Here is a 9,750-nt window from a genome sequence, read left to right on the forward strand (position 1 = left end):
TGGATTTTGCTCACAGTGAAACTGAACTTATCCATAACTGTCCATCATCCCCTCTCAGTATCTCATTGTGAAATCTTTGAATTTTCTCCTGTTTGCCGAAAGTCCTTGTGTTGAACTTTTTCCATATGTGGTGTTCCTTGCATACTGCACTCCAGTTGGAGATTCAACTACCACTGGTTTTCCTGTTTTCCTCATCACCCTGTGTGTTGTGTTGAAAGGTGTGGCGAATTTGTCCACTTTTTCTTGCTGGATAAGCACAGTGTCCCCAACTTTGACAATAGACTTTTGAGCTCCTCTGTGGCTATCTGCATACGGGTTGAATTTTCCTTTTCGTTCTGCGTCCTGATCCCGTACTTCCAGTTCTGTTGTGTGTACCTCCTTGATGTGGTAACTTCCCCCTCACTTTGTGGTTGTGAGAAGTTCAGGTGGACTTTTCCCTGTGTTGGCATGTTCCACACATCTGTACACAGTCTCAGTTCACGTTTCCAATCAGGCAGTCCTCATCCTTTCCATCAGTGATGTATTTTGGCGCTTCACTTCACCATTTGCCTGAGCCCACTTTGGGCACTGTTCTCAGTCGTTTGATTCCATTACTCTCACAATATTCCCTGTAATTGGCCTTCTGAATTGAGGTCCATTACCTGATTTGATGGATGTAAGCAGTCCATGTCAGCTGAAAATGTTCTGCAGACTGTCAATAACTCCAAGCAATGCAGACACAGACTGGCTGGTCTTGGTCACTGTCAGACAGTCATTGAGTCATAGAAAACAGGCCCATCTAGTCACAACTTAAACATAACATCCTGTCTCCTGTACTCAATACCTTGATTTATGAAGGCCAGTGTGCCAAAACATTTCTTTGAGATCCTATCTACCTGTGCCTCCACTTTCAATGAATTATGGACCTGTATTCCCAGATCCCTTTGTTTACTGTACTCCTCAGTGTCCTATCGTTCACTGTGTATGCCCTACCCTGGCTAGTCCTATCGAAGTGCAACACCTCACACTTGTCTGCATTAAATTCCCTCTGCCATTTTTCAGCCCATTTTACCAGCCGGTCCAGATCCCACTGCAAGCTCTGATAGTCTTCCTTGCTGTCTGCTACACCCTCTGTCTTGTGGTCAACTGTAAATTTGCTGATCCAGTTAACCACAATGTCATCCAAATCATTGATAAAGATGACAAACAGCAGTGGACTCAGCATCAATCCCTGAGGCACAGGTCTCCAGTCAGAGAGGCAACCATTGACTACCAATCTCTGACTTCCCTCACAAAGCCAATGACTAATCCAATTTACTTCCTCATCTTGAATGCCGAGCTACTGACCCTTCCTGACCACCCTCTCATGTGGGACCTTGTCAAATGCCATGCTGAGGTTCATGTTGATAACAGCCACTGCCTTGTCTTCATCAACTTTCCTAGTAACTTCCTCAATAACCTCCATAAGATTGGTTAGACACAAAGCCATGCTGACTGTCCTTAATCAGTCCAAGTCTATCCAAAAACTCATTTATCTGGTCCCTTAGAATACCTTCCAATAACTTTCCCAGTACAGATGTCAGGCTCACTGGCCTATAATTTCCTGGTTTATTTTTACAGCCTTTTTTAAACAGTGGAACAATGTCAGCTATACCTCGCCTGGCGCTAAGGATGTTTTAAATATCTCTGCCAGCCACCAACCCCCTGCAACTTCTGCACTTTCCTTCCACAGGGTCCGAGGGAACACCTTGTCAGGCCCTGGGAATTTATCCACCTTAATTTGCTTAAAGAGAGTAAACCTCCTCCTCTGTAATCTGTAAAGGGTCCATGTCCTCGCTTCTGCTTTGCCTCACTTCTATAGACTCTTTGTCCGTCTCCCAAGTAAATACAGATGCAAACAAATCCATTTAAGACTTCCCCATCCCCTTTGTCTCCATGCATAGATTATCATTCTGATCTTCGAGAGAACCAACTTGGTTCCTTGCAGTCATTGTGCTCTTAACAGATCTGTAGAATCCCTTAGGATTCCCCTTCACTTCGTCTGCTCGGGCAACCTCGTCCATTCTTTTAACCCTTCTTATTTCTTTTTAGGGTTTTCTTGCATTTTTTACACTTCATAAGTACCTCATTTGTTCCTACCTGCCTATACCTGCTGTCCACTTCCCTTTTCTTCTTCATCAGTGCCTCAGCATCTCTTGAAGACCAAGACTTCCTAAACCTGTCGTTGTTGCCTTTAATTCTGACAGGCACATACAAGCAATGTTCTCTCAAAGTTTCACTTTTGAAAGATTTCCACTTACCAAGTACACCTTTGCCAGAGAAAAGCCTGTCCCAATTCACACTTACCAGATCCTTTCTGATACCATCAAAATTGGCCTTCTCCAATTTAGAATCTGAACCTAGGAACCAGATCTATCTTTTTTCCATATTTATTTTGAAACTAATGGCATTATGATCAATAGATGCAAAATGTTCCCGTACACAATCTTCTGTCACCTGCCCTGTCTCATTCCTGAATAAGAAATCAAGTATCGCACACACTCTGCTGGGATTTCTATGTACTGATTAAGGAAACTTTCTTGAATACATTTGACGAATTCTATCCCTTTTTTAGTCTGAGAGTCCAAGTCAAAATGTGGAAAGTTGAAATCTCCTACTATCACAGCCTTATGTCTGTGATCTCCCAACAAATTTGTACCTCTAAATCCTGCAGACTGTTGGGTGGTCTATAATGTGGTCATACCTTTCTTATTTCTCATTTCCATCCATAAAGTCTCACAAGAGGAGTTCTCCAGTCTCTCCTGACGGATCACTGCTGTGACAATTTCCCTGACTAGTTACACCACCCCTCCCTCTCCCTGTCTAAAACAACAGAACCCTGGAATATTGAGTTGCCAATCCTGCCTCTCCCTCAACCAAGTCTCACTAATGGCTAGAATATCATAATTCCATGTGTTGATCTATGAACTGAGCTCATTTGCTTTTCCTACAATACTTCTTGCATTGAAATAAACGCAGCTCAGAACATGCTCAACCTTCTAATTCCTGCCATCTGATTCCCCAATCTCTCCACTATCTGTCCTGACACCTTGGTTCTCATCCCCTGCAACTCTAGTTTAACCAGTCCCCACCCTCACGATGCAGCATTAGCAAACCTTCCCACCAGGATATTAGTCCCCCTCCGGTACAGATGTAAACCGTCTGCCCTGACAGACAGATGTTTTACTGCGCCATTACAACACAACAGTTCCCAACAATGATACGTTTCATTCAATTAGTGACACACAGGCATGAGATGAGGAGCAGCCAAGTTAGTGGGGACAAGGAGTCCTCAAACAGTGATCTGACATCTTTGACACAAATATATTTTCTGGTCAGTGGTTGGCACTCTCAACTCTTTGTCAGATGGCCGTAGGTTCAAATTGCTCTGACCATTTGTTGACAGCTGTTCGTTGGGACTCCTGATGCAGGAAGGGTTTAGACACCATAGATACAAAGATTACTATTTCTCCCTGAGTGTGCATCACCCACCACACCTCATGTGGAAAGTTCCTTATTTTCCATCACCAAAAATCACAACCAAGACATATTTATGTCATATTTATTGAACTTGGATCAGTACATTGACAGATACAAAGATTTAATACATTGTGCCGTCCCACACAGGGTTGAAATCCATTCAAACATGGCAGAAGAAGGTCTGAGAATGTACACACAAATTCAGAGGTTTGTGCTGAATCATGTTTATTGTTTAATTTGGTTCTTGATCTTAATTTCATTTTAAATTATTTTAAAAGGTCCAGGTTTTTATCATGTTTTAATCAGCTAAATAATCCTCTCTGATAACTAATAATCATAAAATTAACAAAACTAGGGTTTCATGGATTGAATCACACAGTGTTACACACAAGATTTAAAACTATCAGTCAGAACAAGTGAGACATTGACCAGGGTGGGTTTGCTGTGAGATTTATTGATGCTTCGGAACAGGTTGGTTGTGAGTGACTCATGACCCACCACACAGGAGAAAGTGGTGCCGCTCTTCCACTCCTCAGGAGAAACCTTCAGCTGACTGGTCATTGTGTTCCAGCCTCTTCTGGGGTCCTTGGTCACCGACTGGTTCACAAACCCTGTCTTCAGAAGGGTGTCATTGGCCATCCAGGCCACATAAATGTCTGCGGGAGAGAACTTAGTGACCAGACACATCAAGGTCACAGTCTGATCAGTGTCTACCTCATCCGATGATGGGGGGAGGAGGTAGACCTGAGGATGAGTCACAACATCACCTGGAACAGAGAGAATCTCAGTTAGAATGAATCTTCCAGTAATTCCCTCCTTACCCGACACATTCTGGTCTTGTAGCAACATGAACAATTTCTAAATCTGAGAGACTTCACTTTATCTGAACACAGAACTCGACAGAAAGTGGAACTCAGCCCCTGGACTTGCATCACCCTGTGCTGTTTGTTCCATCTCCCCTGGAGCAGGGGTGGCAGTCTCAGCTGTGTACGTGTGAGAGGGAGTGAGAACCTGTGGAGCTCTCTCCCACAGAAAGCACTTGAAGAATTATCATCTAATACATTCAAGAATGGGTTGTATGTACTTCTTCATGTGAATGGGTCAATGGATATCTGGAGAAAACAGGGATAGGGATTGAATTTGGATGATCAGCCGAGACCAGATTGAATGGTTGAGCAGATCGAGAGCCCCAGTGACCTGCTCCTGTTCTCATTTTCTATAGTCTATCACAGTGCTGGATGGTGATAAATCTGTCAAATTGCTGAGATCAGACTCACACTGAATTCTGTCCACACGTACCTGTGTCCTTCCTGATGGATTTCTTCACTGGTGTTGGCAAACTCTTGTCTTCTATCACACACAAGTACTCAGCCCCACTGTTCCACTCTGCAGCAGGGACTGTCAGTCTGCTGGTAATCATGTCTTCACCTCCATTGCTGTCTGGACCCACAGTCCTCACCCCATCTTCCCTCTTCCTTCCGTCCACCTGCCAGGTTACACTGAATCCCTGTAAATCACTGTGAACCACCTCACACAGAATGGTCGCTGTCCTCTTTGTCCAGATCTCTTCGAAGGAAGGTTTGCTTAAAGTGACTGAGGGGTGGGTATCTGAACAGTCATCTGGGAGAAACGTTGAAAATTATTATTTCTTCATTCCCCAATGGACGTTTGTCACTGACAAGACCAGCATTTCCTGTTCATCTCTGGTCAGTGATTTTCCAGTCCCATCAAGATGAGATGAGACCTATCAACACTGGTGAAGAAAGGAATCTCCCTTTTTGAGCAGACAGGGTAAGTACCCTGAGTGAATGTAAATGAACCAGATTGGCCCTTAGATTGTTTTTGTAGTTCCATGGTCACTTAAATTGTTACCAGCAACTTATTAAAACAAATACCCAGCATTTCAGAGTGTGTCCGTAGAACGCGAAACAGAGAAAAGTTTTCCATAAAAATATTGCAGAAAATACACTTCATATTTCAAAATTTAAGTATGAGAAATATTTAATTTTAGTCACAAATATAAAATGCACTTTTTTCTCTATTAGGTGTAACTAAATTTTGCTGCTGCTTTGTCAGAATGTTGTGTGTTCAAGCCACCCTGCAGAGGCTTCTACACATTGTCCAGGCTGACCATTCCCACACAGGAGCAGAGGGAGAGCTGCTCTGCTGGAAATTCAGTCACAACTGCGGAACTAGTTGAAGGCTGGGATATTGCTCAAAGGCAGAGGGAGAGAGCATTTTCCTGAAGACAGGTATCAGGGATCTCCAGAGTGCCTGTCCAGTGAAATGATCTGGATTCCTGTCAAGTTATGGAAACATTTTCTGAGATACAATTATTTCTGTGGTGAAGTTCTGAACAATGTTGGTTGAGAGCAGAAAACAACCAATAATTGTCCGATTTAAGCGAGATTAAAAAGATTAAGGCATTGAGACTCAGGTATTCAGCTCACTACTCTGTGAGGCTTCACTCGCCTCAGCACTGAACTGACTCTGCAGCTGCGGCCTGCAGCCATCGGCACTCACCTCAGCACTGAACCTGGCTCCGTGGCCGTGGCCTGCAGCCATCGGTCTCCTGGACCGGTTGCAGTGCTGAACTGGTGACGTGGCTGTGGATTTACTTCAGGGGACTCTGCGGTTCAGGTTCTGTGGATTGTTTGATTGAATCTTTTTATTGTTTACACAATTTGTTCTTTCTTTTTCACACATTGGACTTTTGACTCTGAATTCTATTGTGTTTCTTTGTTTTGTGGCTGCCTGCAAGAAGAGTTTGTATATGGTGCACAGACTTTGATGATAAATGTACTTTGTACTTTGAACTTTATCAGTTCACTCACAGAACTAAACCAGGGCTGCACCGTGATTTAGTGTTGACCTTGAATTCATAGCACAATGTAAACAATTTCAATAATGGGGTGAGACCCAGGACCCTACCTTGGACGTTCTTCACTTGCTTCTTGATACGGGTGTTGGAGGGGGGATGAATCACGGTACAGCTGAAGACTGATTCTGTCTTCCACTCCTGTAAACTCACGGTCAGGAAGTGTCTGGTACTGAAAGTCCACCCCTGCTCCAGAGTGGTCGGTGTAGCGCTGGTGTTGGTGGTGATCACGGTGCTGCCTTTCTCCCAGATGACATTTATTTGGTCCGGGTAGAACCCAGAGACCACACACTCCAGTGTGGCCATTTTCCTTTTCTTGGTCTCTTCCTGTGATGGAGGCAGCAGTCTGACCTTGGGACTTTTTATCTCGACTGGAATAGACAAGAAAACAGGAAACATCAATCATTTTGACTCCGGTAACTAATGCTGGCCATTTAATCGCTGGTCTCTTGCCCACCTTTGGTACTATTGGTCCGTGCTGACACTCGGGAAGATGAAGGAGATCCCTGAGCAGAGCACTCGTACTCCACCCCACTGAACCACTCCTCCACACTGATCTGGAGTTCGCTGAGGACTCTGTATCGGGACCCGTCCCTCTCAGCTTGATGGGTGTGAATTCCTTTAGTTTTCTCCTTCTTGCCCACGTGCCAAGAGATGTGGATATCTTCGGGATCTGTACAGATAACCGTGCACTTCACGGTAGCAGTCTTGTCGATCCACATCTCTTCAATGTCAGGATTTTGAATAAAGACTGACAATTCTGTGGATTAGAAATGGAAATGCTCAGAATCTTATGGAGATATTTCTATTGGTTGTGTTAGGTCAAGACAGATCATCACTACATGTCAGATGCATTTAATGCAAACAGAATAACCGAAACACCCAGGACAGAATCACATGTCTCATATTCCTGTAAGTTTTGATTCAGAAAAGAAAATCAGAACAAAGGATGTGATAACTAGGTATTGAATCCCTTTCTAATAACTGCACCAATTGGTTCACTGTGAGACAGAGAAGCATGCAGATTTCTCAGCAGAGACACAGCTCAGTATATTCTTTGCTTGGAGACTCAGTGCCATTGATCAGTAACAATGAACACTGTTGATTGATGAGAATCCCTTTCTCCATCTGGGCTGAGCTTGGGATTCACTCATTTAATAACTTCACATCCTGACATTCCAGTCTTACTGTGGCTGTGCCTCTCCCCATCTCCGCAACCTTCACAACCCATAACAAACTTCAGAAAACATCGTATTCTTTCAACTCTGCTCACTCATACACCTGCACTACTTCTGCTGGTGCCTGTAGCTTTAGCGTTCTTGCTTAGAAACACTGCAGCCTCTGTCTGTCTTGAAATGAGCAGCAATGATCAGAGTGTATCCATAAGTTAGGGACTGATGAACTGGCAAAATGGGTTCAAATCCCAACCCAGTGGATGGGAGTTTAAATTCAAATAATAAATGAATAAAATGTAGACTCTGGAAGAATTTGTAGTATTTGCTGTGGTAACTTCTGAAAAGAAATCTCGTCTGGTCTGGTTGCTATGTGATTCCAGACCGGCAGCAATACAGCTGAACCTGAATCACCATCAGGAATGAGGCAGCAAGTCCCTCAGTTCCAGAGCGATCAGTGATTGATAGGAAATGATAAATTAATAAAATAACCCTTTGTTCGGGTTAGTGTCACTTTTGTGTAATTACACTCAAGTGAAGTTGTTGAGGTCATCTCCCAATGCACTGTTGGTCAGAAAGAACTACCATCTATAGATTAGTGAATTTGGATGAATCAGGACAGCGGAATCAAACAGACCTATTGTCTTTATTCTTGCCGTGTGTTTGAAGGTATGGAGGCTGCCACTTTATGACGAGACTCTATGACTTCCATTTTGTGAAATGAAGTTGCTTGGCTTGATCAGTGTTTTGAAGTAGACAAAATGATGTGCTGGACCGCCCAGGCATCATTTCCAAAGAAGAAGACATATGTGAGATGTTCTTTGGTTGGATATAACATGCAGGTCTGTGATTGTTGGGATCTGTCTCAGCACTGTGTGATCAAGCTGATTGCTGATTGAGGACAAAGAGCCATAGATTACCTGTTGTCACTTCTCGATCAGAACCAATAAGGAGGTGTTAGAGGTCAATCAGGTGACTTTAGCAAATATCACTGGAATGTGACATTTGAATTGGTCAGGGATGAATTTAAAGGTAGATGCTTCAAGTGTGCTGGCAGCTATGGCTCCGTAGGAGATTCACTATCGTGGATATGAGGTGCCTCATGGATGTGGAGATTCAAAACGGGGCGACAAGGAACATGTGGCTAGCAGCAAAGTCTCCTTTTTAACTGGTATAATCTTTTTAATATTTGACTGTTCATGGAAGGTCGGGAAACTCAGCAGGTGTGCACACAGGTATTGGTCGTGTAAGATCACATATCTTACATTGAGACAATGAAGGTACTTGTCGGTAAATCCAATTCTCTCTGTGCCTCCCTGATCATTATTACAAGGAGTAATACTTGTAACATCACGATCATCAGTTCACTTACACTGCAGCTCTCTGCACTTTGCGTACACCATTTACACACTCGGTCACCTTCAGGCACGTTGGGTGTTTTCACTCTTTGACATTTAGTGTGAGGCTGATTGTGTTTGTGTCATGGTTGAGACCTTCAGTGAGACTGTGAGTCAGTGTCTTTGTCTGAAGAAAGAGCAGATGTAACACACACTGTCCAGTCTGACTTGGACGGATCATCTGACAAAGTATGATGTGGATTTCTTAACTTTTCTCATTTCAGTAAGGTTATGAGCAGTTTTCTCTTAGAACAGGAAATCTGTGGGTGTCGTCTAGATGATTATTGTTGTCATGTAATATCATAAATATGCAAACCTAGGTGTACACTGAAGGGTTACTGAATTGTGAATCTCAGATTAATCAACACTGTGATGTTGTTAAACATGAAAGTTTTCTGCAGGTTTCTCAGTTATGTCCCATATCAGCATGGTGTTGAGGTTCAGCAGTCCCTGGGGAACGCGATCCCCTCATAAAACCTGGCAGAGTCAGTCAGGATCGCTCCCCTTATTACTGAATGCTGGTGTTATCCCACAAGAAGCATGTAATTCTGTAAATGATTGAGTAATTCGAACAAAACATTCTCCTTTGTGACATTCCTTGGGATCACCGAGTTTCCCTCTTGGATTGAATTCAGTGTCCCACACCTGGATCAATGTAACTTTAACAAATTGTCTGATCCAGGAATTACACACAAATCATGTCAGATTGGACAGGAGACTGGTTAGACCCCTGTGTCTTGTCTCACCAATTTGTCTTGTGCCCAACATTATCGAAGGGTCATCCGTCCTTTGACTGAGTCAATTT

At 43.4% G+C, this 9,750-nt stretch overlaps 1 protein-coding gene across 1 annotated transcript in view; it reads right to left on the reverse strand.

Annotated features, from left to right (window-relative positions):
• Nucleotides 1–9,750, reverse strand: part of LOC140716282 (uncharacterized) — a 240,220-nt gene that overhangs the window by 93,681 nt on the left and 136,789 nt on the right. The gene's annotated exons all lie outside the window — the stretch shown is intronic.

Source organism: Hemitrygon akajei, chromosome 25, assembly GCF_048418815.1.
Source record: "Hemitrygon akajei chromosome 25, sHemAka1.3, whole genome shotgun sequence".
Taxonomy (NCBI): domain Eukaryota; kingdom Metazoa; phylum Chordata; class Chondrichthyes; order Myliobatiformes; family Dasyatidae; genus Hemitrygon; species Hemitrygon akajei.